Source organism: Schistocerca cancellata, chromosome 2, assembly GCF_023864275.1.
Source record: "Schistocerca cancellata isolate TAMUIC-IGC-003103 chromosome 2, iqSchCanc2.1, whole genome shotgun sequence".
Classification (NCBI taxonomy): domain Eukaryota; kingdom Metazoa; phylum Arthropoda; class Insecta; order Orthoptera; family Acrididae; genus Schistocerca; species Schistocerca cancellata.
Window position 1 is genome coordinate 429,935,173 of NC_064627.1, and position 17,631 is coordinate 429,952,803.

Genomic DNA, 17,631 nt, shown 5'->3' on the forward strand with positions numbered 1-17,631 from the left:
TATTGGAAGGTCCAGGAATCGGTTCATTAGCCGCCATTACGAACAATATGCGTTCAATAACTGACCACACAAAACAAAAGTTTACACGCTTTGATGCTAGCTCAGACACTGCAACTAGACTGAGTAATCCAATAGTGAGCGCGAACGCTTATAAGCGTCAGCCGCACTGGCTCATGGCGTGTTGTGATGCTTATAAGCGTCAGCCGCAGCGAAAGTGTTAATATGCGTCAAAATGAACTCTATATTAATTTCACTTCAAATGCTAGTTAAAAAGCTGAATATGTAATAAATGGTTTCTCACATTTCACATGTATGGTCAGAGTTAATGTATTTAGTTATGTCTCCATAAATTTCTTATTATCTAGGCAACTGTTGAAAACTGCTGCTTATCTCTCTAATAGTTTTATAATGGCAGCATAAATTATTCTGAAACAGAATGAGATTTTCACTCTGCAGCAGAGTGTGCGCTGATATGAAACTTCCTGGCAGATTAAAACTGTGTGCCCAACCGAGCACTTGCCCGCGAAAGGGAAAGGTCCCGAGTTCGAGTCTCGGTCGGGCACACAGTTTTAATCTGCCAGGAAGTTTCATATCAGCGCACACTCCGCTGCAGAGTGAAAATCTCATTCTGGAAACATCCCCCAGGCTGTGGCTAAGCCATGTCTCCGCAATATCCTTTCTTTCAGGAGTGCTAGTTCTGCAAGGTTCGCAGGAGAGCTTCTGTAAAGTTTGGAAGGTAGGAGACGAGGTACTGGCAGAAGTAAAGCTGTGAGTACCGGGCATGAGTCGTGCTTCGGTAGCTCAGTTGGTAGAGCACTTGCCCGCGAAAGGCAAAGGTCCCGAGTTCGAGTCTCGGTCGGGCACACAGTTTTAATCTGCCAGGAAGTTTTATTCTGAAACACTTCTCCAAATTCCTTAGGTATATGTTTACAACTGTTATATGTTTACAACTTGCACTCTGGTACAATTATAGATACGCCACCTCTCATTCCACACTTTGTTGATGAGACTTTTCTGCAACAATAAAATTGTATACCTCATAGAAAATTCTAGTGAACTATTGCTGCACTTTTGTCATGGGAACTGAAGATTTCTTAACCACAATACTATTTCATCACCTTCACTTTATTTACGCAAAGCATAACACACTTCCAAATACACAAATCTGTAGACATTCTATGTCAGTGACAGTCACCATCAGATGACACAAGGCATCGCCATATTTGACTGAGCAACTGCTATAAGAAACTCTTTTATTTCCCTAGCTTAAAGTGAAGAAAACATAGATATGCTTTTACAACCATTACATTGTGTTTGAGAGAAACTGCTGCTAGAAAGCATGAGTGTTTCAAAATATACTTATGGAAAAATATTCAAGAAATCTGGTGTAAACAGAAGAAGGTGGTTCATTCCTTCCTCACAATAATGCAGGAGGTCATGCTTCAGAAGGAATTTTTGGTTTGGATGTTAATTTGTGAGCAGTCACATGATACACATCCATGTGGTTACTGTGTCACTTTAATTTCAAATTATCTTTCTGTATGTACCTTTGATATTACTGACCATACCATAATTACTGACAGAAAGTCTTTAGGCATACTATCAAGACTCACAAGAGTTTTTTTTTTTTTTTTTTCCAACTTTATCACCATGTGTCACTTTTAGCACCACTGGAGGTGTGATGTTTTGGGTTCAATATTTTTGATATTTATTTTAAAAGTTCACTTTTGTCACTTAAATATCACACTCTAAAGCTGCACCACTGGTATCATTTAACATTTGTAGCTGGTAGCATTATTACAATAACTACTGATAATGATGAAAGATAATAGACAGCTAACACACATCAGCATACACATAGAATATGTTCTCACACTTCATTTTAACGAATAGAAATTTATTGTCTCATGACATACAATTTCAAGCCATTAATAATACATAGGAGGCATATCAAAACAAAAAGTTTACAGCTTTTCTTAAACTATCATTAACATAAAATACTGTACTGGACACACAACTGATTTTTTCTTTTTTAATATGAAACTTTATTCCTACGTTTGTGTTCTCTCCTAATCAAATTTTCAGATAATCTTTCAAGAATTCCTTAATTGAAGAGCAACATTTCTGATCCAGTTTGTCACATGAGGTTTTTTCAGTTATTCTAAGAGCATAAAGTTTTAAATCATAGGTGAGCAGCATAAATTTTGATTCCCGGCAATGTAATCATGTTGAAAGTAATTCACTACAAACATATGGGGGTTACTATGTACAAAGACAATAAGTTCATAGCTGTATAGTAAGGGAACACTTAATATACTTAAGATTTTTTAGAAAAAGGTGACAATTTTCTTCGCATTCTAATGACGGTTTTTCGAAGTTTTAATATTTAAGATATATGGTTTGGGCTACCCCAAAATATAATCCCGTATCTCATTACTGATTCAAAGTATCTGTGATATATTACTACTATCATTACATTCATGCTAGAAGACTGTATATCATCATCATCATCATCATCGCAAATGCTAGGCTATTTAATTTATCTTTGAGGCATTGTGCGAGTCTCGTGATAAATTTTTGTCTAATTTATTCATAGGAATTTCATATAGTTAGCTTCCTACATATTCTAATGTAAATGGACAGATAAAAAAAAAATCTACACACCAAGTGGCAGCAGGGGAACATACACACAAAAGGATTTAATTTTCAAAAGCTTTTGGAGCCTGTGGCTCCTTCTTCTGGCAGAAGAGTTGAAAGGGAATGAAGAGGGGTGAAGGAAAATGACTGGAGAGGTTTAGGGAAAGTGTACAGTGAGTCACCCAGGACCCCAGGTCAGGGGAGACTTGCCAGATGGGATACGAACAAAAGACCACGTATTCTGGTTCTTATGATGGATCCAGTCAGCATTTAACTAGGCCTGTTTTGTTTTAAACAGCAGTAACTACATTTTCCATGTTTGATTTTTACCCATTTAGATTAAATCAGTTATCTAATTTTTCTAAGGTGTTTATGACACTTTGAGGAATTTGATCAGCACTTTTAGTTTCAGTGGTGACATAAGTGTCATCTGCAAATAAAACCCAGAGTCAATATTAAGTGGTAGATCATTTACGTAAAATAGAAACAGAATGAGGCATAATACTGTACCTTAGCATAGACCTATTCCTTAAGAAATAGTTTTCCATTCTTACGCATTCTCTACTGATAATCACACTGTCTTTGGTTGGTTAGGAAGACCCTAAACTATTCTAATTCAGTGCCCTTAATTCCATACTTTTGCAGTTTAGAGAGTAGCACGCAGTGGTTTACACTATTAAAGACCTTTGACAGATCACAAAAAATTGATGTGGCATGCAGCAAGCTGTTTAGAAAAGTGCTAATTTTGTCTACAAATTGGTTGATAGCATATACTGTGCTGCTGCCTTTCTGTGGACCATGCAGATTTTTTAAAATCATATTAAATTTTGTACAGTATATTGAATTTGTTTTGTGACAAGCTTTTCAAATATTTCTGACAGTGAAGGAAGAGGGAACATTGGACAATAGTTTCCTACATGTTCTTTGGTACCTTTTTTGAATAGTGGTTTATCTACTGTGTGCTTCAGAGTACCTAAAAAAGAACGTTCTTCAAAGGACATTTATTATTGTGGATAACAGCTATGCATTCACTTTAGAGACTGTTTGATAGTTTTGTTGGTATTCCACCCCCCTGCTCATGTTTTACATTTTAGTGACAGTATCGTATTTTCTGTATCTTTTACAAAAATCTGTCCGTATTTACTGAAAGATTCACTTTCAAATGTTCAGCGCCAAAGAAATCCTTATCTGGATAATTTTCTACATCAATATTTAGTTTGCTTACATTTATAGAGACTTCATTGAACAGTTCTGAAATATGAGCATAATTTCAATAGTTTTGTTCTACATCTTGTTTTTGGAAATATCATGGACTCAGTTGTAACTTTAATCATAGACTGCTGTGGCTTGGTTTTGTTTGACCTAATAGAAATAATTTATACTATTTGCCAATTCTTCTGCTGCCCTTACAACTTCCTTAAAAATAGTTTTGAATTTTTTTTTTTGCACAGGTAATGTAGTCATGACTTTTGTTTTGTTTTAATTCACTGTATACCTTTCTTTTTATAAAACTGGATGGTTTTTAATCCTTCAGTAAATCACATTAATTGATTTGCTGTTTTTTTTTATAGCATGCAGTAAGAGGGAGTTTCATTAAAAACATGCTGGAAGTTTTCAAAGAATTTAGAAAAAATTTCAGAACTTTAAATAGTGCACATTCTATAGTCCATTCCATTTTATTTAATTCTTTCTTCCTTTTCAAATTTTCCCACTCTCATATCAATCGCTCATTAATTTATTTATTCAAATGGACAAACAAACTAACAAATACTAACTCAGTGTACGTGTAGAATTTTTTGTTTCATTTATCAATTTACTTTCTTCCCCCTTATCTATTCAGCCTGTTTTCATCTTCATCGGTGTTTTAAGTTTAATTCTTTTTATGTAACTTCATTAATTTTATAGTTTTAATACACTATTTACAACAATTAACTTCATAAAAATTTTATAACATTCTTAATTTCTTCCTCCAAGTAGTTTAACTTTACTTTCATATTCTACTTTCATCTTTTCTTGACTCTTTCCAAGAGATACATACTGATTTACTCATAGCTCCTAGATCTTACACAGTCTGTTGCTATGATGAACACTGTCACTTGAGTCACAAATTATGAAAATATTTTGCTACCTCTGTACATATCATTAATGGTGAAGAAATTACATACAGAAGGTGTAACATTCGATCGATTCTGTAGTGTCATGTAAGGCGCCCTGTAAGTTTTACATACCTTGTATGCAGACCATCCTTTCTCCAAAACACAAGAAATAGCAACAATGATCTACTTTCAAATTTTGTCACTATGTGGTGTTACACTCTGAACTACATTCTAGTGTTTCTTTCTCTTTGGCCAGCAGGTGGTGATGTTAAGTGGAATTGAAACAGGAGATTTTAGGTTGAGTGGAATTTTTCAGATGGAAAATGCACAAACTTAATTCAAAATTTCATATACAGAAAGTTAAACTCAACTTTCTCCTTACCTTATAATGCAGAACGAGTTGAAATTTTGACCAATTTTCTCATGAAAAGGTTCCGACATTAACTGTTCACATTGCTTAGAAGTTTTTTAATGTCACAGAACAGACACTGTTAGTGTAATTATGACTACACTACAAGAAAGTACAGTTCCTGCCATCCATGAAATTGAACAAGTCACAAAATTATCCGAGTTAACCTTATTTACTGTAAGTCAGAAAATAGCTAAATGAGACAACTTTCAGTACTTATACTACTCCTATTAATCCACACAACAATTATTTTCTGCAGTACTAGAAAAAAACTTGTCCAATTTCAATATGTAGATTTCTTTATTTGCAACAGCTATTCATTTATTCATTTCTTAGAACACCACCAGTTTTGAAATACATACGTTTATTTTAAAGTACACACCAACAAATGTTTACTGAGCCAAAGAATATGTAAATCACACCATTACAAATCAGCTTCAGGAACACTTCTGTTGGAACCTATAAAAACCATTTATCACTCCTGCATACATCATTAACCCAGGTTATAAACAAAAGTTGCCAACGCAAAGGCCGCAGCACATTTCCATGCACTTTATCATTTGTCTGAAAAGTACGACCAACATGATTATATGATTCTTTAGTTTCTCCCTTCATAATTCATGATGAAATAGTTCACTGGTGGACAGCTGGTGTCACTGTCCAATGGGCACAATATTTCAGCAGACTACCACACAGCTATCATCAGGAGTGTTGATTCATGGCTCCGCAAGGACTGGTGCAGCACTTTTGTCTCTTCCTCTTATCCCTCCACCATGTCACTCTCTCAATAGTCCATGTGTAACATTTCCTTCATCTCTCAGTCTGTTAACACATTGCTACACCCATGGTTCGCCCCCCAGTGATGTCTGCTGGCAGTACCTCTACTATTGTTCCATCTACCCATGAAGACAGTTCATTGAGGGATATCATCTTCCTCTTCTTAAGCAAACTAAGTGTAGGTTTCCAGGCCTTACTAAGGATGTAGCCACTATCATGACTGATCAGCAGTTCACTTATTCGAATTTCGATAGATTCTTTAATTACACAGTCCTGGAAATTAGATGTCTTTGTCAGAACTTTTGCGTTGTTGTAATCCATTTCATGAAATTCCAACAGCTGATGTTCTACAACAACAGACTTGTTAGGCTGCTGAAATCTGGTGTGCCACTGAAGTTCTTGGCAATGATTTTCATCATAGTGCACAGTCTGACCTACATATGTTGGCACATTGGTAGTGTATTGGATAAACCCTGGATTTCCATAGTCTGAGGTCATCTTTGGCACAACCCCAGGCACTACCCGTGTTTTAGCTGGTGGACAGAAGACTGTCTTCACTTGGTGCATAAGGAGAATACATCCTATGTTTCAAGATAATTCACCACAAAATGGTCACATCCTCCTGATGTTTATCTTACATTTCCACTGGCTGTACAGTAGGTATAAGACTTAAGGCTCTGGATTTGCCACTCCATTCAACCATTCTCCTGCAATGCTGCCCTCTGAAGTTCAGGTTCTTGGTTGAGACCTTCATCATCAAAGAGGGTGTGACCCTATGTATCACTGTATGAGCACCCAGTTTCTCTATGTCAGATAGGTTGATGTGTATCTTTCTCCAGTGCATGCTGTGGTCCAATATGCCACTCACTCTTCTTTCACAATGACATCAAGAAATGGGTGCACTCTATTCTCTTTGGATTTCATGGTAAAATTAATGCTCTCGGGTATGTAATTGAGATATATGAGGAAATCTTTCAGCTAGTCTCTTCCATGTTGCCATATGACAATGGTCTCATCTACATATGGGCCACAGTATGTACCAAAAGAAGATGCATGCTGCCCTTTACCTACACACAGACAGCTACAACCCCCCGGTGAAGAGGAATGTGTTGCTCAAAACACAGGTGTATAAGGCTCACAACCTCTCCAACAATGAAAGCTTCAATGAAGAACTTTAACATCTGAAGACAGTGTTTCAGAAGAACAGCAGAAAATTCAGAGAATCCTATGTCCAATAACAAATGTACAACTGACAGAAAGAGAAGAGGAACCACAGGAGAATGCAACTATTGCATTTATTCCATTTTGTGGAGTATTACCCAGAAAGATACAAGAAAGCCTCCAGAAACATCAAGTGAAGACAGTCTTTTGCCCACCAGCTAAAACACAGACACTGCTTGGTAGTGTCAATGACAACCTTGGTCTACAGAAATCCAGGATTTATAAGATACACAACCAAAGTGGCAAGGCATATATAAGTCAGGTGGTGATTACCATTGAAGATCATTGCCAAGAATATCAACAGCACACCAAGTCAGCAGTCCTTGAACATTGTCTATCAGAATTAAATGGAATGGATTATGACCATTCTAATGTTTCAACACGGACGTCTAACTGTTGGGACTGTGTCATCAGAGAATCTGTTGGGATTCGCTGATCAATCTTTAAAGTGGCTACATCGTTGGAAACATGCACTTAATTTGCTTAACAGGAGGAAGGAAATATCTCACAATGAACTGACTTTGGGAGCAGGCAGAGCAATAACGGAGGTGCTGCCAGCATACCTCTTTTGGTGCGAACTGAAGATGCAGCAATGTGTCAACTGGAAGAAGGGGGGTGGGGGGGAGGAGATTCTGTATGCACACTGCAGAGAGTGTGGCAGATCAGACAGAGGGGGTGAAGAAAGAAAAGTGCCACTTCTGTCCCTGCTCAGTCAGTTCATCAGTGCACCTGATGGCAATGTACAGGTTGCTGGAATATTGTGTCCATTGGATACTGACATCCCACTGTTCACCCATGAGCAATTTCCTCAATACATAAATATCTGAAAGAGTATGAACCATTAAAATTGCTACACCATGAAGGTAGCATTCAACAAATATCAAGTTGGCATGATGTGTACTTCATAATTGGATATGTATAACATTAGGATTTCAGCACAAAAATGCAAAGTAGTTAGGAATAATACCACCAATAGTCTCTCTATATAAGGAAAGAGTATGCAGCAAGATTCATTTGTTGCTGATAGGTGCATGTCATAACTAGTCAGTCAATATAATTGATAAACTATGGCACACAGCTGAAGCAGCACGGAAGGATGTATGTGTATCTGTCATGACAGATGTGGCAGCTCTGTGTAGTAAATTTCATGTTCTGCATAACCCCACACATATACATACTTAATCTTGTGTTGTTCTTACTGTACTTTACACACACAACAAAGACTTTGTTCCTCAAAGACAAGTTTCCATATAATATGATGCCACAACACATCAGTGAATGAAAGTACGAAAAAAGTCAAGCAACTGGCAGTTTCATCTTTAAAATCCGATACTATCCATGACACAAAAGTCTCCATTGATTGTAACATGCGACTCCCAGTTCAGGTTCTTATCTATATAAGCATCTAAAAACTTAGAACATTTTGTTTCAATTGTTGATTTTACCCTAATACATTATTTATAATGGTTTGGTCATGCCTTGTATGGTATGCCGTGCAATTCTGCACGAATTCTTTTTCTCCAAGTCTTATTTGTCCATTTGCAGAAAACCAGTTATTAATTTTCAAGAAACTTTGTAGTTTCAAGTGCTGCCATTTCTCCACGAGGACTAATCATAACACTTGCAGCATCAGCAAAGAAAATTATTTCTGGGCAGATCATTTATATTTAAGATGAACAAAGGTGCATCCAACTCTGAAGATGCAGTCTCGTGTATACTCCCTGGGTTTCTTAATGCAACACTTGGTATTCTTTCAGTTAGATATGACAAAAACCAGCTACCATCAAGATCTTTAGAGAAGCTATAGAAAATACTAGTTCACAATATTTTTCCATTTACAAACTGATCTGTGAACTGAAAAATGGCATGTTTAGTGAAGATACGTGTTTGGTATCCGTACTGAATTACTAATTTCAGTTATTGTAGAGTGTTTGTTTTTATGTTTTAATCACTTCCTTGCAACAGCACAGTATTTCTTGTAATATGAAATCAGTCCCACGTCTCTGCTTTTCCATTACTTTTGTACTACAAGTGTTTTTTTATGTTTTATTAGGGCCATACCTCATCATTTTCTTGAGTAACCAGCTGTTCAGAATTGACAGGAATACATCGAGGCCTATTAATAAATTATTTTGATGACCATAATTAGCCTTCTTTTGTCTGCTATGTGGCAAAATAATTGTTTGGGGAATGTTTGAGTGGGGCTCTGTATACTGCATTAATTACAGAAACAGCTTTTCCAGTAGCAGCAGTTAACAAGTACAGGCTTCCTATTGCTGATCTACACAGAACTACTGGTTCCAATAGATGTGAACATTATGTTACCTGTAACATAGATGCCAACTCTTTCTCCATATTTTCCCCACAGAAGTAAACTCTGGGTAAACATGTGTATTTCTACATTTACATGACGCTCAGACAGGCACAATATACCAATTTCTTACTGACATTTTAAATCGTGAAAATGTATAAGAAGCTCATCAATATTATTTTTCAGTTCTCTGACATTCTGGTACAAGCTTGTCCCAACAAGTTCCTTTGTGTGTGTGTGTGGGGGGGGGGGGGGGGGGGGTCTTACATGTGGAGCCACAGGAAATCTACCATTGGAGACAATACCCCCCCTCCCTCCCCCATGTTTTCAGCTAACTCAGAATAGCAACGACTGGGATAGAACCGATGTGAGAGACCTACTTGAAGTCTGAAACAACCCAGTCAGTTACAGGTTAGCTCATATGACAGCTTTCCTCATCCCAGATTGATTGCACCATTGTAGAACCTCAACAACGCTAACCTTTGTGTATGACTTTGCTGCAAGTAAAGTATCCATGTCACTTCTGTTACTCCATTCTCTATTCCTGGTCAGGCTGTTGCCTGCTCATGATCTATCAATACCAGATCCTTTAATCACTTGTCAATGCCTCAATACCCTCTATACCTCATCACAGCAGCACCAGGTTTTACCATATTTGTGACCTGCTGCCCTGATCCTAGCTGTTCATGCAGCTGTTTGTGTGCAAACCTCACATCACTGCTACCAACGGGCAAGATTTTTTTTCTCTACTCTTCTCAGTTTTCAATTTGTCATTTAAATTCTTGTTTACAATTTGTTGCAACATACTTTCCTCTATAGAAGCATGAACCACCACCTCTTCATCAGGCAACAGGCTACATCCGTTCACAAAATCAAATATAACAAAACAACTCAAACTACTGTTTTATGCCCATTTCCAGTCAACTTTGCCACATTCCAGTTTATTTTCCCTCCCATAAATGCTCTAATTCAATTTTTGTGGCCTCAGTCTCTACCAGCAATGCACAAATCTTCTCTCTTCTTATTCTGCAGTCTTCCTACTTCTGAAACTGAGTACTGATGACCACTGTGTTAAGCACCTAAAAATTTTCAATCCATCCATCCATCAAACATAACCTATTTATAAGAGCCTCTTTGGGAATCCTTGTCACTATCAATGCCACCTGTTTCAATACCAACAGCCCCAAATGCCCATTGCCTTGCTGCCACTGACCAATGCCTTTAGCAACACTACCTTCTTCCTTATAATCAATATTCCACATGTTTTGGTCAATAACTGCAATAATAACTACTACTACTTTGGAAACAGAAGCTACAAGTAACCCTGCACATATGGACTCTCAAATTGCCCCACCGTAAGTCATACTGCCAATGGTTCATCTATATGATTCCTTTCTAACATTGTCCACCCCTTACTGGCATGCCCCCATATCATTCCAACTTATTGCGGACATCTTTATGACCGGAGTTCAATGTGAGGACACACTATCCTAATTAATCCAAACTCTTTAATGGCTTTTCTGCTATTTGTTTCACCTAGTCATATTTGGGTCAGTGAGTTACCTGGCCTCTGATCTTCACCACACAGGTACTAAAGCTACTAGTTACCAAAAACCATTTCTAATGGATCAAATCAAAATAAAGCTCCACTTTAACAGTTGCCACCCACTGTGCAGTGTCAACCAGTCCCTCTTCTCGTATGTTTAACGTCTTGATTGAGGAAGTCTTTGTAGGTTGTTATTACCCAGGCGAATTTGTCCACAAATTGATTTCTCATTCTTTATTCCAATATGGAGCAAATATTCCTTACAAAACTGACATTCAGCCACAAGAAAATGGACTCTTCACTCTACAATACAATCTAGAACTGCAACAACTGAAACATCTCCTCTGCCAGGGTTTCAAACACCAAACTTCACTTCCTATAGTGAAGAATATTCTCTTCACTATTTTTTCCATCCCTCATGAAGTGGCTTTGCACCAACCATTCAACTTAAACAATAATGTAAGGGTGTTGTGGTGTGTGCCGCCACTATGGCGCGGACCTTAGTTTACGAGTTTGTTGCTTTTGTAGATGTCGTCGCGGGGTGGGGGGTGGGGGGTGGGGTGGGGGGTGCGAGAGAGGGTTGGTTGGTTGGTTGTTTCGGGGAAGGAGACCAGACAGCGAGGTCATCGGTCTCATCGGATTAGGGGAGGACGGGGAAGGAAGTCGGCCGTGCCCTTCGAAAGGAACCATCCCGGCATTTGCCTGGAGCGATTTAGGGAAATCACGGAAAACCTAAATCAGGATGGCCGGACGCGGGATTGAACCGTCGTCCTCCCGAATGCGAGAGAGGGAGAGAGAGAGAGAGAGAGAGAGAGAGAGAGAGAGAGTGTGTGTGTGTGTGTGTGTGTGTGTGTGTGTGTGTGTGTGTGTGTGGGCGCGCGCGTTCGTGGTGTAAGGATTGAAGTTTTTTCATTGAGTTATCAATTACTTTATCTTTTGTTTATATATGTGGTGTTTTTGTTATGTGTTATTGATTTGCTGTTTGTGGTGTGGATTCTCTTGTTAAGTATCGATATGATGAAGTACAACAGTGTTACGTTGCAGTGAAGATGGGGGAAGATATGTTGTTCGTTATCAAATTCCCCCAGGTATTTGGGCTAATTGCTGAAATTGTGAAGTGCAGTATTTGCCGCAAGAACATGAGGTTGACCAGAGTTCCGGCATCTCAGACCAGGGATGGGTACATGTGGCTGTGGCGGTGTGGTAACATCTGGTGTTCTGTTTGAGGCAGTGGCTGGTTCAAGAAATCTACATTGGCCATGAGAGATTGTTTTGCTGACATACTATTTCTGTTATAGGTCCTCCATTAGTTTTTGTGTGCATGAGACTGGAGTGAGTGAGAGAATGGTATTAAACTGATTTTCTTTTTGTAGGGAAGTGTGTTCTGAGTATGTGAAATATAGGGGTAAGTTGGGTGGGCCGGGGATGGTGGTTAAAATCAATGGTTCGCAGTTTGGGAAGAGGAAGTATGGGAGGGGTAAGTCTCCAGTTGGTGGTGTTATTTCAATGGGTTGTTATGCTGACTGTGTTATCAGAGTTTTGGAGGGCTGTACTAAGAGGGAATTGGTGGGGTTAATCGAAGAGTATATTGAGGAGGGGAGTACTGTAGTTTCAGATGCTTTTCCATCTTGCTGGAGTTTGGGGAAGAGGTGTTTGATCACTTCGATGTGAACCATAGTCCTAGAGTTTAAAAATTATGAAATGGAAGCATGCACTAATACAATAGAGGAGTTTTGGGGGGCAGTTAAATCAGTTATAGGGAGGGGGAAGAGGTGCTCTTCTAACTTGCAATCTCATTTATATGAGTACTGCTGGTGGAAGTGTGTCCCTGGGGATTATTCTATTTTTCTGAGGGCTATGGGTAAGATGGGTGGTTAATTGAGGGGTTTTGGTGTGTGTGGGTGGGCGGGTTGTGGGTAATTGTTGTGGATTTAGGCAGTTGGGGGGGGGGGGGGGATTGTTTTATCATTATGTAGTAGAGGACCTTTTTAGTTGAAGTAGTTGTTGATTTGTAAGGTGCAATTGAGTTTAATTTATTTGTGGTTTTTATTTGTTGGCGGCTTTTTGTTTGGGGAAGGGGTGACATGGAAGGGTTTGAGTTCGTAGGTTGTGGGTGGTCTGGGAATTTTTTTTTCCATTCGTGTTTCTTGTGTGTGTGTGTGTGTGTGTGTGTGTGTGTGTGTGTGTGTGTGTGTGTGTGGGCAGGCAGACAGGCCTGCGCACGCACGCACGCGCACACACACACACACACACACACACACACACACACACACACACACACACGTATGTTTGATTGGAGCAGCCAACCTAGCTTGCAGCGCTGGAATTTGTTGGTGGCAAGTAACTGTTTTCTTGGGTTGCGACGTTTGTGTATTTGTGGTGTATTGATTGTGTTTTAATTTCTGTAGGGATTCCAATTTATGTCAGATTCCAATCTCTGTAGTTATAGGTATTGGTGTTTTGGTATCATCAGCTGTGGTTGATCTATATATGCCAAGAGAAGTGTCAGATTCCAATTTTTTGTAGTTGTAGGTGTTGGTGTTTTGGTATCAGCAGCTGCGGTTGACCTATATCGATCATGAGAAATGTCCAATTCCAGTTTTTGTAGTAGTTGTTTTTGTGGAATTAACAATGGCAGTTGAGCTATATAGGTCAAGGGAAGTGTCTGATTCTTGTGGATTTTGTTGATGTGGCGGAATGTGGTAATTTTTTTCCCCTTTTTGGAGGGGGGGGGGAGGTTCCCACGCTGTGTTTTTTTTTTTCATTATTTTATTTTTGTATTTAGCTTGTCCTCACCCTAAAACCCCCTAATTTCCTGCGATTGTCCAATTATTTGGATTACATTTTGGAAGGAGACGTTATTGTCTTATTTATATGTATTTTCGTGTTTGTTGCTGTGTGTATGTAGTGACGTTATAGGCGCAAGGCGCTATATTGGAGACGCTGAGAAAGGCCATTTCCGCCATACTGATGACGTCATGGGTCAAAGCAGATGGATGGAATCTGACACTCCCGTAATCCCAGTTCTGTCATATGCCTATTGCTACCCCCCATTCCAACCAACTGCTTCTACAGCAAGATATCACACATCTCAACATATTGTTCTACTCCACACTAGTTGTCACACATCTTTTTCTAAGGAGGTTAACTCAGTTGGCAATTTTTGTTCTGTATTTGTATGTCTGATATTCAAGTTCTCTTTTGGTCAGTATGTAGTCATGAAATGTCACAGAGATGAGCCAAGTAAATCAAAGCCTTCAACACTGCCCATTGGCTTCGATAGACAACATTATCGAAAAGGCAGACAAAAACAACACATCGAAATCCAATATATGCAACATACGCACCATGGCAAGACTTACAGTTACCTCATGAATAGACTTTGAACTACACTACAGATCACCACAACTAAGGATTCATATTCATTCATTAGCTTCACCAACTCGTTACCAGCCATATTTCAACTTAATCTAAACCTAGAGTTATGATACCAATCAATTTGTCCCAAAAACTTACATTCAAGAAAATAATGTACAAGCAAAACAAGCATTGCCAATGATTGTTACCTTTTTGTTTGCAATGGTATGACTTCACAAGTGACACATTACACATTACATCAGGTGTCAAAGCATACATCCAGCATTGGCAAGTTCAACTGACCAGGTGAGACAGTAACAACAAAAGCCAATAGCCTATATCAGAGGAATGAAATCCAGATTCTGAATAGAACTTAATTTTTCAACTTTTCTGTGTATCTCAGTTTGATGCCATTTACCAGGTTCTCTGCCTAACCTTTATTTGGTTTTCGTAAATCAAATTTCAAAATTTCTTTAAGAATTACTGAAGAAATAGGTGCCTACCTCAAACATGAAATGAGTAAATTTTTAATTATGGAAAATAACCTTATATTTTTGCTTAATTATTTTCCAGGTTACAATGTTCTGTTGAGAGTAAGGTGAGTACAAAGAAGGTAGCAGCTCAGCAGAGCACCTGCGTATTGTCTTGCTGAAAATGCTATCATGAAGCACATCTGGAGCCTGTCCAGGAAACTACAGAAAATGTATGTCCAGACAATCAAACAAAGTCGCATCTTAGCAGCTTTCAACAAAGCATAATGTTAAACATTGTACCATCTCCTCACTAAATCTTCAAAACGAGCCTCAAGAATCATGGAAACAGATTCCTTGATCAATTATTTTCTTTTGAAGGTGCTATTTCAATGTTTACACAAGGAAGAAGAGGTATCATTTCACAAAAACTCTTCCAAAACTACTACTTACAGTCTGAAATTTCGAAAGTGGAAAACAGTCTTATCTTCAGATTCATTTTGCAGTTGAAATAAACTGCTGACTCAGACGTGTAGACCATCATCTACATTCCACCAGTGTTATGAATGGATGCAAAATGTAGTTAGGCATGAAATTCTGCAACGCTATTCTGTGCTATGTATGTGCGGCACTGTTTTTTTTTCCATTCAGATCTTTTTTTTTCCCCCAACCACTCTCCCTTTTTGCAGTTTTTAGACGCAATGGTTCAAATGGCTCTGAGCACTATGGGACTCAACTGCTGTGGTCATAAGTCCCCTAGAACTTAGAACTACTTAAACCTAACTAACCTAAGGACAGCACACAACACCCAGCCATCACGAGGCAGAGAAAATCCCTGACCCCGCCGGGAATCGAACCCGAGAACCCGGGCGTGGGAAGCGAGAACGCAACCACACGACCACGAGATGCGGGCTTAGACGCAATGAAGTCTGCTGCTTTCTATTATGACAGTCAGACTTCATAAATGCAAGAGTAATGCCATATCACATTTTAGTTTTCCAAATAGAATTTCAGTCAAAAAATTCCTAAAGATAGCTCTGTATTATGAAAATGAAATAACATCACATCAATAGGACTGGATGAAATCTTTCTTCCTAGTGATCCATCAGTGTAATGCTCATTGATTTAAGTCTGCTGGAATGTGTAAATGTTGATCCTTGTTCATGTATATTACACACATACAAACATAATTACATTAAAATCTCTGTCAATTAAAATACAAGCTGACACTTTTTACACCATTATGCAAATTCCCATTAAGCAAATGTTTACCATTATCACCCAACTTATGTGTGTAATGGACATAAACATTAGCCAGCATAATGTTTATTTAAATATGAACACTTGAAAAAGATATACGTTTAAATATGTGTTAAAATGTTTTCCAAAAAACGCTTTGTTGGTAACAAAATAATACTAAACATTGTGGAGACATTTATATTAAAGTTATGGGAACAGCACTTATACAATAATAATCATTTATTCAGTTTCACAACACACATTGGTTCCTTCTGTTCTTGACAGTTTTCATTTTAATTTTTTTCCATGCACATAAAGACTTCTAAACTTTGTTGTGTCCTTTTTAATAAGACAAGAATATAGCCTAAATATTTTTAGAGGAAACTTTACTGGGCAGTGGCACCTAATGGTTTACTGGGCGCGATTTGGGTTTGCAGGGAGCATTTTCGTCTCCGGTAAAAACTCCTTTACGGAGGATCGCGTATTTCGACGCAATTCATGGAAATTATGAATACTATGACTCAAATGGTACATGTTACTGTAGTGAAACGATCAAATGTGAAAAACTACAACGGAAGCCTTCATGTCAGACAATAATAGTTGAAAACTACGTACCTCCCTAAGAGCCTTTGTTCGTGTCCAATGACAGGTCTGCACAACTGTACCCGTAGAGCTCGCGTTGTGACAATCGGCGATAAGATAATACACATACAATATTAAGATAACATCGGATTACCACAGAAATATATAGCGAAAGGCACTCAGTAGTTATCGCGCGTTGAGAATTTATCAAGTTTTCCTTACCAGTCAACTCCGTAACGCCTTATCGTTTACGGATATTCGAAACAACAAATTCATTAGAAAAATTGGTTTCATACTTCACAACCTCTAAATTCCCGATAATTACAAACACGTCCTCGAGTAACTGCTAATATGTGAAAGTTGCATGTTTGTCTAGCGTTTAACAGCCTACCTTAACAAAATGCTAACACTTCACTTCATAGCGTACTCTTCGTCACCCATCTCTTACATCGTACATTATACATACGTGCATTCTATCACGTACAATCAACAACTAAGGAAGGAAATTGCTCACAGGTTCTCATGAAAAGAGTTTGATGCCATATCAACAGGTTCTTCCGTTCAAGATAATTAAGCCCCATACAGTTGATTTTGCGTGCAGTGTATCTTACGATGCCAATTAATTGGGAAAACGTTAACCTACTTTAAAAGTACATACTATAGTACAAATTCTTTCTTCACACTTAAGAAATAGATTACTCCAATTGTACTACAATTGGTAGAAGAAAAACAATTATCTGACAACATAGCCAAGTGTCGATAGTCGTACATCACGCCAGAAACCCGATTTCTCGTATTCAAGACTACGACTCTCGTACTAGCCCCTCTTTTAATGAACATCCAAAATGATTTTTAAGTTTCTTCAGATGAATAACAGGCCTACACAAAGAGAGTACACTGCTGATTCTTGCTGCTGTAGAATTTGTTTTTAAGCAAGAATTTCATTAAAATGGAACGCATTGCGCATAATAATATGAAACTTAACA

At 38.3% G+C, this 17,631-nt stretch overlaps 1 protein-coding gene across 4 annotated transcripts in view; it reads right to left on the minus strand.

Moving 5' to 3' along the window:
- LOC126161898 (transmembrane channel-like protein 5) overlaps nucleotides 1-17,356 on the minus strand; it is a 297,583-nt gene extending 280,227 nt beyond the window's left edge. Inside the window, exon 1 of one of the 4 annotated variants that reach the window (XM_049918048.1) lies at nucleotides 17,160-17,356. The gene's annotated coding sequence lies outside the window, so the exon portion shown is untranslated. The other 3 variants (XM_049918045.1, XM_049918047.1, XM_049918046.1) reach the window with 3 other exon arrangements.
- Nucleotides 17,357-17,631: the final 275 nt, after the last annotated feature.